Below are 16,338 nucleotides of genomic sequence, written 5' to 3' on the forward strand. Positions count from 1 at the left end.
TCATCTACAATATCTCCCTGACTTGCCAGTCAACCGCAATGGTTGGGGGGTGGGGAATCTTTTCCTTATGAAATTAGTTTGGAACTCTATAAATACTATTTTCCCTTGTAGATTTTCACTAGCTGTCTCTTTATTTATATCTTCTAATATTGTCCCATGAATCTAAGTCAAGTTAAATGCCCTACAGGTCACAGACTATATTCTCTCCAGTTTTTTTTTTTTTTAATTAGAAGAATCTTTGCTGTTTTCCAATCCTTGATATCATCTCTCATTATACAAAATCTTTCAGATATAAGTGCTTTAGGAATCTTATCTGTCTTTTCTTTATGAAATCAAATATATAGTTAATTTTGGCCAGGTCATTTGTATTAATCAAAAGTAAGTAGATACCTCTTATCAATTTGTAATAATTTGTGTACTGTCATTTCCAGCGTGAAGGTTTTTCACTATATTACTCTCTGTAATCCATTTTCCACATTATTGCAAGAGAAATATACTTCACACATAGAACTGGTAAAATCACTTTCCTTTCCCCAAATCCTCACTAGCTTCCTGATGCATACCAAGTAAACAAGAAAAAACTCTTACCTGCTCCTTATACTTCATACTATTCTCCTATGTATAGTGTGCACACCATCCAAAATATACTAAACTCTTAACAATTTTATTAAAATTTAATTTTATATTTTAAATGAACGAAAATTAATTTCTTTAACTTTTCCATAAAAAAAGAAAAAGAAACCCTTGTAACATTATCATGTCCAAAATTATGCCTCAATCTGAAATCTGAGTCAACAATCTCTCTACTAGGAAATTGGCAACATGTTTCATTAAGAATGCTCTAAAATTATGGTTTCTCTGGCAGCCCTCTTTGTAGTGGCCAGAAAATGGAAACTAAGTAGATGCCCATCAATCGGAGAATGGCTGAATAAATTGTGGTATATGAATATTATGGAATATTATTGTTCGGTAAGAAATGACCAGCAGGATGAATACAGAGACTTACATGAACTGATGTTAAGTGAAATGAGCAGGACCAGGAGATCATTATATACTTCAACAACAATACTATATGATGATCAATTCTGATGGACGTGGCCATCTTCAGCAATGAAATAAAGCAAATCAGTTCCAATGGAGCAGTAATGAACTGAACCAGCTACAGCCAGAGAAAGAACTCTGGGAGATGACTAAGAACCATTACGTTGAATTCCCAATCCCTATATTTTTGTCCACCTGCATCTTTGATTTTCTTCACAGGCTAATTGTATAATACTTCAGAGTCCGATTCTTTTTGTTCAACAAAATAACTGTTTGAACATGTATACTTATTTTGTATTTAATTTATACTTTCATATATATAACATGTATTAGTTATCCTGCCATCTGGGGGAGGGGGTGGGAGGAAGGAAGGGAAAAATTGGAACAAAAAGTTTAGCAATTGTCAATGCTGTAAAATTACCCGTGCATATAACTTGTAAATAAAAAGCTATTATTTTTTTTTAATTTATGGTTTCTCATTGTGTTCATCTGAGTTTTTTAAGGTCTTTCAAAGTTATTTAATAATATTGTTACTATATAAAATGGTCTCTGAGTTTCATTAATTTCATTCTCCATCTCTCCATACAAATCTCAGGTTTCTTTAAACCATCTACATCTTTTAATAGCATAGTAGTATTCCACTAACTTCACATACCACAATTTGCTCATACATTTCCATTTTATACACTGAGAGTCCAAATGACTTATCTAGAGCTATGGAGTATGTATCAGAGGGAGGACGTAAATGCAGGTCTTCCTGACTTTGAAGTCACCTTTCACTCTACTCTACTCTGCTTCTATATCCTGGGAATACAAATTTTAAAAAGTTAGAGACAACTAGGTAGCACAGTGGTTAGAGCGCTGGACCTAAAGTCAAGAACACATGTGTTCAAATTTGATCTCACACACTAACTAGCTGAGTTATCCTGGTCAAGTCACAACCCCAATTGCCTCTAAAATAAACAAATAAATAAATATAGATGGTCCTAATTTTTAAGGAGCCTACTTTAATTGGGAAAGAGGACACATATAAATAGATTATGCTATAGATAAGTGACAAACAGGTTATTATTTCCATTCAACATTCCTGATTGCTAGGGCCAAGAAGGAACTTGTTCATTTTAATTTAAATCAACAAAAATTTGCTGAACACTATAGGGGACACAACTGACAAACATTTAATAATTGATTCTCAAAAATGTATTCAAGACTTACTTTTATGTCTAAAATGCATTCTTATCAGTTTCTTATATGTAGACAATCAACAAAATAATAAATGAAGCCCTATTTGTAATATTTGCTAATATCCTAGGTTTAAATGTTCAGACTTAAAAAAAAATCTAACAATCAATATCCCCAGCCAATACAAGCTTGTACAATAAAACTACCTATTCTCTAGTGTAAAGAAGCCTACAATTTAAGAAATGTCATTAGGACCTTTCCTATACAGACTCAATTACATTTTCTGTTTTAGGTTACTTTGAAACAACAAAGAATAAAGGAATTTGTCAATGAATTTTACAGAGGTCCAGAATGGAATCTGATGCTCTGTTTTCAGCACAGAAATACTATTTTTGAGGAATGTGTGTTTTAAGTAAAGTGAAAACTAACCACTTAAGTGATATTTTATTTATAAAAAAGAAATCCCAGGAAGAAAAAAAAAAGCATAGGTCTTTAAAAAATAATTTAGGCCAACCTTTTTGCATTTTATAGATGAGGAAATGAAAGTCTGGAGAGTTTAATTGAATTACCCAAGATCAAACAGCAAGTTAGAGTCAGAGCTTTAAAGAGGCTTTCGATCCCTTATTGCCTCAATAAGGATTCTAACTAGTACATCCTGCAGAATTCAATTGTTGATGGGTTCAATGATGTCTTCTCATTCTCCCTCTGCAGATCCCTGACATCTGGCCATTTTGACAGCAACACCAGTGTCTTTTAGCCTCAAGTGAACATCTGGCATCAGGTGGAACACCACCTGAGTTGAGACTATCTGTGCCCACTTCAATCATGCCCATGCAGAAGAAGCCAAGATAAGTCTGACCAAACAGACAGCTCATTGAAGCATCAGAATAGAGTCATTTGGGATATTAGAGATTAGTCCAGATACTACTTGAAAAGCAGTGTAAGTAATGTAAGCAGTCACTTATGTGGCAGGTAAAACTTACCATTTTGCTTTCTAGGCTTCCAGAGTCTGGCTTTTGGAACTGGATCTATATGGTTCTCTTTGACAGTGCAAATTCACATTGCCTTTACCAGATCCACACTTTGAACTGGGAAGGAATAATCACTGCTGTCATTCCTCCATGTCTTTAACCCAGTTAGATTAATTTAACTTAATTTAGTCTAATAAGCTGTATGCCTTTGGCAAAAACTTAGAAATTGCCAACAGCACCAAGAAGGAAACATTCTCCCCCTCTCCATGAACTCTTCAGGGTTTGACCCAGGACACATTTTCTTTTCCTTTCCTCCACCTTTGTGGCTGGAAAATTCAGAATATAAAGATATCATTTGGAGTTTCCATAATGAGTTTTTCTTGTCATATCCAGCCTCCAAAGTTGTCAATTGCCTTATCCCAAGTCATGTTTTCTTCCCACAGGAACTTCAGTCAAGGTGAGCTTTTTTCTCCAATCTTTACTCTTGTTCTAGCCTTTAAAAAAGCTGCTAATTATAGCTCTCCTGTTCCTACCCTAGTGTTTAGAGATCTAGATTATAATAAACTCTGATTTTTTTTGAACAAACAACCCAAAAAAGTAATTATTAGTTCATTTATGTACCCTCTTTTTTACTAAGTGAAATTGTTTTGGGGAATTTTTAATTCATTGGGAGAAAAATGAGGTTCTAATTCAGATTTGTAACCCATGCTTCAATCTTTACATTTACACGGTTCTCTTCTCATTGGTGGAGATGAATTGCTCAATGCTCTACCCTGTGTGAAAGGTGGAGTTGGTGAGGGCATGGGGAATTTTTGAGACAGAAGATTGGAGTTGTAGACATTGAATACTAAAGGAAAAGAATGACTTTGGGAAGAAATCTACATGTAGAGAAGCCAAGCATCTTGATTATGGTCCTATATCAAGTTTATTATACTTGAAATTTATAGTTGTTCTCTCAATGAGAAAGCTCATTTGCTCTGTGCATTGATTAGTATATACTCTCACCTGTGTATTTTCTTGGATTTTCATTTATCATTGGCTTGGATAAATGGGTTTACTTGATATTTGTGTGTACATTATGGAACTGGCATTGGGTGGAAAGGGAATCTCTCATTCTCTCTCTCTCTCTCTCTCTCTTTCTCTTTCTCTCTCTCTCTCTCTCTCTCTCTCTCTCTCTCTCTATATATATATATATATATATATATATAATGTATATACTTGGAAACTCCTTCTTTATTAAGGTATAGTAAAAAGGAACTAACTTGAACCTAAAAAAATTCATCTGAACTAAAAAATATTTAGGGATATATATATGCATAATTCTAGCCCTGTATGCCTTCTCTTTGAGGAGAGGAACATGTCTTGTCTCCAATCCCAATTTTCCCCTAATGCCATGAATCAAAATCTCCCTGGGAGAAGGATGGAAGAGACTTTAGAGATCTCTATTCTAGCCATTGAGTGAGCATAACCATATGAATACAAAGTACACAAACTCCACAAACATTACCAACTTCCAAAGTAAGGAATTTGGAATAAAGAGCTTCATTTAATAGCACCTGTTAGTGACATTTGATATTGTAGTCCAGTTCTGTTTACCCTCCTCCTTTTGAAGGACTGGGTATTTAAAATATCTAAATTCCTAAAAGTTGTAAAAGATGTCTAAGCAGGGAAGAAATCCAGTGATTTATGGTCAGATGTAAATGGGAGAAGGAAGGATAAAAGAGAAAACAACAAAAAAAAATTGTCTATCAAAACATTCTTAATACTTTCATTCCCAATCTCCTATAGTTAGTCAGTTAGTTGTCTTTTGTTCTCAAGGAGGAAGAAAATGATATCACTATATTGCAGTCAAGATACCACGTGTCCAACTGTATCTGATCAAACCAATATAATGTCTCCACCATAAGTCAAGCACAAATAGTTCCTATGAGCATTTGCAGTAGAGATGCTTAAATTTGCACATCTCACTTTTCTTTTGAATTGTTGCAATTCTGCTTTGCTCAAGGAGCACAAAACCGTTTTTGATGTGGGCTACAGAGATCTTTGCCAGTGTCTCCTAGATCATTTAATCAATTGAAAAGTTCTTCAGATTCCTTAAGAGTATCCTTGAATCACTTCTTCTGACCACCATGTAAGCATTTGTCTTGTGTGAGTTCTCTGTAAAATAGTCTTTCAGGCAAATGTATTTGTGGCATTTAAACTTTTGTGGCCATCTCATCAGAGTTGCATAGAGTTTGAGTACTTGGCAATTCAGCTTGAGAAAGGACCTCAATGTCCTTATCTTGACAAGAGATCTTCAAAAATTTCCTAAGATATTTTAAATAGAAAGGATTCGGTTTCCTGGCATAGCACTAATATATTGTCCAGATTTCACAGATATCCAACAATGAGGTTATCAGAACAGCTCTGTAGATCTTTAATTTGGTAAAGAGTCTAATACTTCTTCTGTTTCACATTTTGATAACTAAATCAGAGAGAGTGAATGAAAACTATAGAATGCTTCCCCTGATGAATATTGGTGTAATTTTTTTTTAAAATATTAGAGTGTTTTTTCCCATTTATTAGTCTTTTATTTTCCAATTATATGTCAAGATAGATCTCAACATATATTCTAAATAAGACATTGAGTTCCGGTTTTTTTCTTCCTTTCCTTCTCCCCCCATCCCCAAAGAACAAACAATCTGATATAGGTTATACATAGACAATCAGGTTAAACATATAAGTCATGTTGTGAAAGAAAAAATCAGAACAAAAGGGAGAAATTACAAGAAAGAAAAACAAAAACAAAAAATAAAAATAGGATGCTCTGATATTTATTCAGACTCCACAGTTCTTTCTCTGGATGCAAATAGCATTTTCTATCTTGATTCTTTTGGAATTGTCTTGGATATCTGTATTGCTGAGAAGAACTAGGTTTACCAAGTTGATCATCTCACAATGTTGCTATTATTGTGTATGATGTTTTTCTGGTTCTTCTCACTTCATTTAGCATCAGTTTTTACAAGTTTTTTTTTTTTTCTTGAAATCCACCTGTTCATCATTTTTATAGCACAACAGTGTTTCATTGCATTCATATACCACAACTTGTCTGGCCATTCCCCAACTAATGAACATCCCACCAATTTCCAATTATTTACCATTACAAAAAGAGCTGCTATAAATATATTTGTAATATGAGTCCTTTCTCTATTTTTAATTATTTATTTGGAATGCAGACCTACTAAAGTTACTGATGGATCAAAGGGTATAAACAGTTTTGAAGCTCTTTGGCCACAGTTCTAAACAGCTCTCCATAAGGATTGGATCAGTTCATTACAATGCTAAGTGTTACAATTTCCCCATATCTTCTCCAGCATTCATAATTTTTCTTTTGTTATATTAATCAATCTAGGTATGAGGTGGTACCTCAGACTTGTTTTGATTTGCATTTCTCTAATGAAAGAGATTTAGAGCATTTTAAAAATATAACTACAGATAGCTTTAATTTCTTGACCTGAAAACTGTCTGTAAATATCCTTCAACCATTTATCAAGAGGGGAATGACTTGTATTTACATAAATTTGATTCTGTTCTCCATATATTTGAGAAATGTAGCCTTTATCAGAAACACTTGCTATAAAGATTGTTCCCAGCTTTCTGCTTTCCTTTTAATCGTAGTTGTATTGATTTTATGTATATAAAACTTTCTAATTTAATGTAATCAAAATTATGTTTTTTTATTTTATAATGTTCTCTAACATTAGTTTAGTCATATTTTTTTCCCTTTTCCATGGATCTGACTATTCCTTGTTCTCTTAATTTTCATGTAAAAATTCTAAATAATATTTTAACACAATATTTTAACTACATAAACATAACAAAAAATATACATTATGAACAGGTTGGATTTGTACCAGTTATGCAGGGTCAGTTTCATATTAAGAAAATTAGGAACATAATGATCATATTAATAAGAAAAAACACTGTTTAAGAAAATGTAACATCCCTTTCTGTTAGCAATCACACCACCACCACCACCACCACTAGAAAATAAAGGAATGGAGGAAAAGATTCTGGGTAGATGGCAGAGCAGGTCAGAAAATTTCAAGCTTTCCCAATTTCCTCTATAAACAAGATGAAATAGTGCCTCAGGGAGAATGCAGGGTAGCAAAAATAATCAAGAGTAGGGGCAGAAAAGAAGTCCTCTGGGAGATTTGAAGAAAGATCCGGATAGAGGTTCAACCTGAGTGAAATCTAAAAATCCCCAGGCTATCTCCCCAGAAACAGCAAGAGTGAGCCTTGGGGCTAGCTGGGTTGGGAGGTAGCTTCAGACTAAACTACAGAAATTTTCACCTCATGAATAGCATAGGGAGTTGGGCATCTGAGCAGAAGATTGAGAGAATCTCTGTTTCCAAGGGACAACAGGTCCAGCTGTGTTGCTGAGAAATAGTCAGATCCAGAGTTTAGAAGGAACAAGCACACACCTGGTGTGTGAGGGAGAAGCGGAATGAGGATGCTTGGCTGTAGGCACTTACAGGAGAACTGAATCCTTGGTTATGATTCCAGGTGAGAGAGGGAGAATTGTGGCTTGGAAAGGAAAAGGAGTGCAGAGGCTGGGCCCAGACAAACCTCAAAAAAATAACAATAAGAAAGACTTGGGGCCAAAAACAACATTCCCATACTCTAGGATTATAGGTAAAAAAGAGTATCTCATACTGATTAGGTAGGAGAAGAGGTGATACTAAGGAATTAAATAGGGGAGTGGGACTGGTAGTTCTGGAACCCTACTCAATCAGATATGGGTTAAAAAGTGAACAACATATACATTTAGAAGGGTATGAAAATATTCTAAATTTATTTTAAAAAATAAGGGGGATATTATGGAAGGATGTATAAATTAATGGAAATGGGATAAAGAGGAAACTATATGTATGTATGTATGTATGTATGTATCTATCTATCTATCTATCTATCTTTAGAAGAATATAAAAGTCTTCTAAATTCAGCAAGAGGGCAAAGGAACAGGATGGAGGAGAGGGTGAGGAAGGGATTCTTGATAGGAGGTAGGTTAAAAATAGAAGGCTAAGGTAGTAGTTAGAATTAATCCTAAGAAGTAAGGAGGGACAGGATTTGAGTGAGAAGGATAGTGGAGAAAATAGGAAGGAGAAAAATATGCATCAAATAATTATACCTTTGAATATGAATGGGATGTATTTATCCATAAAATGGAAACTGACAGCAGTCTAAAAATTTGAATTCAACAATATTTCAAGAAATGCTAAAAAAAAAAAATGAGAGACACATACAAGCATAAAATAAATGTCAAGAGTAGAATTTATGTAAGAAGGGAGAAATGGTGATCCTGATCTCAAAGTTAAAGCCAAAACAGATTTAATCAAAAGATAAAAAAAAATAAGGAAACAACTTTGTATGTCAGTCGTATTAATCAATATTGTTTTAGACTAGTTTAACTAAACAGTATAAAAAATCTGAGTGTATACCTGCCAAAACAGACAGGATTTATACAAATATATAGGAACTATATGAATATATGCAAAACAACATTAGAGCTTAAAATTGAAAGTAAAGTCAATATAATTTTAATGGCAACTATATCTAACTAATCTATTTATGTAATACATCCCAATTAAATTGACAAAATGTTATCTTACTGAGTGAGAAAAAATAATAACAGGGTACATTTGGAAGAGTAGAAGGTCAGGAACTTTAAGGAAATCTAGGGTAAAACGATGTGAAGGAAAGAATTTGAATAGTATCAGAGGTTAAACCAAATTACAAGGTGAGATCATTGTTGAGGTGTAAAATGGATTAATGTTTTAAATTAAAAATTAAAATTAAAATTTTTCTTGCATAAATAAAACCTACACCCTCAAGAATAGAAAGAATAGAGAAAATTAGGAAAAACCTTTCATAGAAATTTTTCAGATAGAATGTGATTGGATTGGGTTGGAATATTACTGTCTATAGGAGATGACAAATGATGATTAAGAAAAATATGGAGAGACTTGGCTTTTTGAAGGAAGATGCTATCCACCCTCAGAAGAACAAATGAGAAATGAAAATAAGCATAGTACAATCTCATATATGTGTATAAGTATATATGTATGTATATCTGTGTTTTCATGTGTCTACAAATGTATATATACATATATGTGTGGATGTATAAATGTATTCACAATTAATGATAGCCTATAGGATGAAGGAAAGGAGAAAAATAAAGTAAAATACACACAACAGAAAACAAAAGAAAACCTACATGGAAAAAAGAAAAGAAGAACAGTTTTGAAAATGACATATAATAGTTATTATACAGGTTTGCTTGAAATAGAAATTTATTGCTTTATGTTGAATCCTTCTTATGTTTTGCTATGTAAGTAGCAATGATTTTTTTCTTGTTCTTTATTTAAACTTAAAATAAATTTTAAAACTTACAAAAAAGAAAGAAAACATAAATGAATAGATTTTTCCTTTATATGGTAAATAGTATTTATTGAAAATTGAGAGCAGCACTATATAATGGGAATAAACTAGAGTTCTTTTCAAAATGAAGGAGATGATTGGAAAATACTCATTGGCAACTCTTTCTTAAAGTAATCTGATTGCTATATTTAGTGACTATAGCAATAAATTTAAAAAAAAATAAATTTCAGGAATAAGTAGAGACCAAGAAGAAACAAAATTATCTCTTTTGCAGATAATATGATTAGAAAATCCTAGAGTCAATTGAAAACTAAAAAATAATTTCAGTTAAGTCAGGATATAAAATAAATTCATAAACCATCAGTTTTTCTTCATATTACAAATTAAATCCTATAGAAGGAGACTGAGAGAGAAAATACACTTAACTGCGATAGCATGGTGGGTGTGGAGATGTCTATGGAAGAATTGCACATATTTAACATATATTGGATTGCTTGCTGTCTAGAAGAGAAGGTATGAGGAAGAGAGGGAAACAAAATTTGTAACTCAGGATTTTACAAAGGTGAACGTTGAAAACTATCTTTTCATATATTTTGAAAATAAAAGCTTTTCTTAAAAAAAATACAAAAATTAACTGATAATTCCTTGAAATACAAAGAAAGCTAAGGAAATATAGTTCTCAAGGAATTGAGACTCTAATGAGAGAAGCAACCTGGTAACAACTGGGTTTGTTGTTGTTCAGTCATTTTTCAATTATATCTGACTCTTTGTGACCCCATTTGGAATTTTCTTTGCAAAGACACTAGAGCAGTTTGGCATTCCCTTCTCTAGTTCATTTTACAGACAAGGAAATTGGGGCAAATGGGGCTAAGGGACTTACCCAGGGTTATACAGCTAATAAATATCTGAGAACAGATTTCAACTCAGGTCCTCCTGACTCAAGGACCAATACTCTATTCACTGTACCATTATGTACAGAAACATTAAAATGGAGGAATATCAAGGAGGCAAGCATAATTGGATAAAAAGAGTACATAAAAAGGAATAAGATGAGAACTAAGGACTGACTAGCCCAGAAAGAGCAAGGTTATGAAGATCCCTGAAAGCCAGAATATTTTGTATTTGATCCTGAAGGTGATAAAGAGCCAATAGAATTTAGTGAATAGAGAGTTGATATGATTAGATGTATATATATTTTAGGGAGAACAATTTGATGGCTGAATGAAAGATGAATTGGAATGGGAAGATACTTCCAATTAACAAGCTAATATAATTATCTAGGCATGAGCTCATGCTGGCCTGTACCAGGAAGATAGTTTGTCAGAGGAGAAATGGGAGCATATGTGAGATATCTTACAAAGGAGGAAATGATGGAATTTGACCACTGATTAACTATGGAAGAATCAATAATGAGTAGTTATGGTAACTCCCAATTTTTTGGTTACTACCAAGGATGATAGTATTTTTGACCAAATGGGGAAAATTATAGGGGAATAATGGAGTTCAGTTTTGAACATGTGAAGTTTATAAATCTAAGATGAAGAGAGAGGTTAGGATTAGACAAAGTCCATTTATAATTATTAAGACAATCAGGAGAAAATGAGATCACTAAATGAGAGAGCATAGACAATGAAGAGAGTTTACAATTTAGGAAATCCCCATGCTTAGCAATGATCTAGATGAAAACCCAACATTCAGGTGGCAAGAGAACCAAGAGAAAGGAATGTCATGGAAATTTAGAGAGAAAAGAACATCAAAGAGAAGAAAAAGGGTGGCCATGTTAAATGTTGTAGATATCTCAAGAAGAATAAAGACTGAAAAAAAGTCATTAGTCCTAGAATATAAAAAAAAATTAGTTATTTTGGAAATAGCAAATTTAGTTGAATGATAACTCTTTGCTGTCTAGATTCCAACTTTAAAAAGACAGTAAAAGGAAACATAATAGAGTCACCTAGTGCATATGGCCTTCTCAAGGAGGTTATATATCAAAGGCAGAAGAGATATGGGACAACAGCTATTGAAGATGAATAAAACAAGTGAAGGTTTGTTGAGAATGGAAGAGAAATGGGCATATTTGTACAAAGTAGGGAAACAGCTATTAGACAGGAAGAGATTGAAGATTAGTTCGAAGGTGGGATGATAGAGGAAGCATTCTACTGGAGGAGATAGGATGGAATGGGTTTAATTTGTGTTCATAGAGGGATTTGTTTAGCAAGGTGATGGTTCACTTCTTCAAATGAGATTGAGGCTGGCATTGGAATGATGAGATGAGAAAGAGGAGAGAAAAGGGAGCTCTCTGACAATTGTCTCATTTTTTTCGGTGAAATAAGAGGCAAGGTTCTTAACTAAAAGGGGAAGGGGAAGGGAGTTGTGGGAGGGTTTTAATTTTTCCATATTCCCTACATGTGTCAATTTTTTCTGTCATATTAGATATTCTGACAGGTGTGAAGTGGTACCTCACAATTGTTTTAATTTGCATATCTATTATCAGTAGTGATTTAGAGCATTTTATACTATAAGTAGTTTTGATTACTTTGTTTGAAAAGTTCCTGTTCTTATCTTTTATCAACTGAGAAATGGCTCTTATTTCTATAATTCAACTATTTTCTATGTTTAAGAAATGAATTCTTTATCAGAGAAACTCACTATATAAAAATTAGAAACTTTTTTCACAATAATATTTACTAATTAATTTCCCTCTATCTTAATGCCTCTGTTTATTCTATTCTCTCTTTTTTTACCCTACCCAGTCTCAAAAGTATTTTACTTCAAATTTTTACCTTCCCCAAAGTCCTTTCTATTAGCTCACTTGCCTCTTCTTTTATCCCATATCCTTCCTATTTTCCTGTATAAAATAAATTTCTGCACCCAACTGGGTGTGTATATTATTCCCTCTTTGAGCCAATTCCTAGCAAAATAAAGTTCATGGTGTATTCTCCTCGTCACTTTCTCCAATTTCCTCTAAATTGTAAATTACTTTCAAGATTTTATGACAAATAATGTATCCCATTATACCTCTTCCTTTTCCCTTTTTTCTAGTGTATTTTTCTGTTTTATCACTTAATTCTTTTTAGATTATCATACCATTGCATTCGATTCACACTTTTTTTTTTCTATGTTATATTTCTTTTAACTGCCCAAAATACCTTCCTCCCCCCCCCAGCCATTTAGCCAATTCTACTTTTTAAGAAGTTCTTCTCTACAATGAATTTTCATATAACTTATTTCATTTGGCTAATTCTGCATTTTGAGGCATTATTCTTCTCCTTGGCTTTTTAGTTTAAATTTTTTTTTTAAAATCATATGTATATATGCCATTTGGCATAATCTCTTTTCCAAGAGTATTATTTTCCTCAGTATTTTTGTTTGTTTTCTTTACCAATCTGTTAGTTCATTTTTATGACTTCCTTTTATTGCTCTAATCTCTCTTTCCATTTTTTCCTCTATCTCTCTAACATGATTTTAAAAATCTTTTTTGAGCTCTGTTATGACCTGAGACCAATTCAAATCTTTCTTTGAGTCTTTGGGTACAGGAATTTTGTCTTTGTTGCTTTCTGGATATGTTTCTATTTTCCTTATTACCTTCATAACTTTTTATGGTCTGAATGCTTTTTTTTCTGTTCTTTGATCATTTTCCAGCATATTTCTTGACTTTTAACTCTATGCTAAAGTGGGGCTTTACTCCTCATGTGGAAAAGGTGTACTTCTAAGTTTCAGATTTTTTGCATCTGTTTTCCAAGCTAATTCTGTAGACTTTCCTTTAAAAAAATAGAGAGCCCCCCCCAAAAAAAAACCCTTCAATTTTTATTAAGACATCATTACTCTTTCTTGGAATAGAAAACATTTTTCATCACAAGTCCCTCAGAGTTGCCTTGAATCATTGTATTGCTAAGAATAGTTATGTCATTCATAGTTGATCATCTTACATAATTGCTGTTCCTTTGTGCATAGTCCATTTCATTTTGCATCAGTCCATGGAAGTCTTTCCAGGTTGTTCTGAAAGCATCCTGCTTATCATTTCTGACAGCATAGTAGTATTCCATCATAATCACATAGCATAATTTATTCAGCTATTCCCCAATTGATAGACATCCTCTCAATTTCTTATTCTCTATCTCTACTCAAAGAGCTGCTATAAATATTTTTGTACACATAAGTCCTTTTCCTTTTTAAAAATATCTTTTTTGGGTTTACAGATCTTAGTAGAATTTCTAGGTCAAAGGATATGCATGGCTTTATAGCCCTTTGGGCATAGTTTCAAATTGTTCTACAGAATGGTTGAATCAGTTCACAACTTTGCCAAAAGTGTATTAATGTCTCATTTTTCCCACATTCTTCACCACTTGTCATTTCTTTTTATTGTCCTATTAGCCAATCTAATGAGGTAATTACTTTATCTAAAAACTTCATATCTTCTGGCCATTTATCAACCGAGGAATGGATCTTATTATAAATTTGACTCAGTTCTCTATATGTTTGATAAATGAGACTTTTATCCTATTCCCCCCACCCCATTTATTCTATTTTCTTTTTTCTTTTTATCCTGTTCCTCTTCAAAAGTATTTTGCTTCTGACTACCCTCTCCCCCAACATGCCTTCCCTTCTAACACCCCCTTTTATTATTCACTTCCCCTCCTATTTTCCTGCACAGTAAGATAAATTTTTGTATCCAATTGAGTATAAACATATTTCCCAAGAGAGCAATTTTGCAAGATACAGGTAAAGTTGCAAAGACCTGTGAATGATCACTCTACTGGAAATGCCCATCGTTTTATGATGTTGGGGGAAAGCAAACTACAGATGTGTCTATTTTTGAATTTGTTGTTATGTGGAGAAAAATCCTTCAGAATTTCCATGATGCTGTTGCAGAATTCATTCATTTTTAAATGAATCTTGGATGCAACTATTTGGTGCTAGAAGACTTCATACCATTTCTTATAAAAATGTTATATAGTGAATATAGGAATACTCATCTTGGTTTTTCATTTTTAAAGGAAGCATATAAATCTCATTCTTATTACCAGTTATACAATGGATATTTTTATACAGTAAATAAGTCTTGCGCTAGAAGAATTGCTTGTACTGAACTGAAAAAAAGGTTTGTTTGTTTGTTTTTTTTTCAGAATTTTGCACTATTGGAAGAGGAAGCTGATATTAACCTGATGCAGACTACTTCTCTTATAAACATTTTTATGTCATTAAATTGTTAATATTATTTAAAAATATTTAAATATTTTTGTATTTTCAAATAAAGTTTGTATTGTCAAATAAAACTTGATAATACAAACATTATTTTAAAAAATTAAAATGATCAGCAAACCAAAAAAAAAAAAAACTATCTTTCTCTACATTTTATATTAGAATGTTCAAATAAACTTGCTGAAGATATTCTATAGGCAAATTCTTTGTGTACTATTTTGTACATTTCAAGGCACTACAACTTCATGTTTTATGAAATTGTAACAAAAATCCCTCGTCCAGTACATACTTTCTTGCCATGGAGATTGGCACATGAGGTAGCAGAATTTCAAGCTGCTGTGACACTTTTGTTTATATCTTTATGGAATGTGTCAATAACTAAACTTTCAAAGAGGAGGAAATAGAACTGCATAACACAGATTAAGTAACATTAATATGGTTTTTTTAAGTCAAGAAAAAAACTCTCTTCTCTCAAGAGTAAAAATATTCAGTCAGAACTGGACATTGGGAACTAGACGCTGACCATGATGACTTCTTAGCCCGATGTAATTCTCACACTATATAGAATTACATCGGGCTAAGAAGTCATCATGGTCAGCGTCCAGTTCCCAATGTCCAGAAATATATATATATATATATATATATATATATGGTTAAAAGAATATTCTCAGGAGCCGTGACATGGGGCAAAAAAGTACAGAAAGAAGGAAAAAGAAGCTATACTAATTTCATGTATTTGTTTTCAATATCCAACAAAGACAAAAAACTCAACCAATTTTGAATATTGGTTCCACTGCATGGATCTTGATGGAGATGGAAAATTATCAGCCTATGAGCTAAGTATTTCTTTAAGGAACAGTGCCAAAAATTGGATAATATGGTTATTGAGCTTCTATCGTTTGAAGATTTTGTCAGATCTTAGGTCTTGTGAAACTATAATGTGAAGGAAAGATTTTAAGAAATGTAAATTAGCAAGTGGTTTGTTCGTGTTGGGTTTTGTGTTTTGATGTTTTTCAACAGTGAGAAATATCTTGACCATAAACATAATTTTCAGATTTCTGTAATTAAGAATGCTGAAAGCGAAGGCCAAGAGCTCTCTGCCTAGGAAAAAAAATATATTGATGAAGAACATGATATTTTCAAGGCCCAAGAAGTAGCTGGTGACCAATGGAATGATGACTGTGAAACAGAATTGAGTTTTATAGATCAGAAGATCTCTGGGTGATGTTAGATTTGGGTGAGTTTGAAGACGATGTAAAAATATTATGACCCAACAGAGAGATTACCACAGATCTGCTACAGTAGAAAGGATCATTGACTTTGTTTACAGACAGTAGTAGGTTGTTTTCTTTCTTCTTTTTTTTTTTTTGTCATACAAAATATTATTTAAATATCTTTTAAAGAAAATGTACATTTTATGGAATGATAATTTCATATTTATCCAATGTCCAAGTTTATAAAATAGATATTTATTTAGAGATGGAGCATATTTCCTTAATTAGGATAATTTTGTGTTCTTTAAAGC

General features: G+C 32.8%; 1 pseudogene; it reads left to right on the plus strand.

Moving 5' to 3' along the window:
* LOC127545206 (serine/threonine-protein phosphatase 2A regulatory subunit B'' subunit beta-like) overlaps positions 1-16,038 on the plus strand; it is a 155,423-nt pseudogene extending 139,385 nt beyond the window's left edge.
* The last annotated feature ends 300 nt before the right edge of the window (positions 16,039-16,338 follow it).

The sequence above is a fragment of the Antechinus flavipes genome, chromosome 1 (genome assembly GCF_016432865.1).
Source record: "Antechinus flavipes isolate AdamAnt ecotype Samford, QLD, Australia chromosome 1, AdamAnt_v2, whole genome shotgun sequence".
NCBI classification, from domain to species: Eukaryota; Metazoa; Chordata; class Mammalia; order Dasyuromorphia; family Dasyuridae; genus Antechinus; species Antechinus flavipes.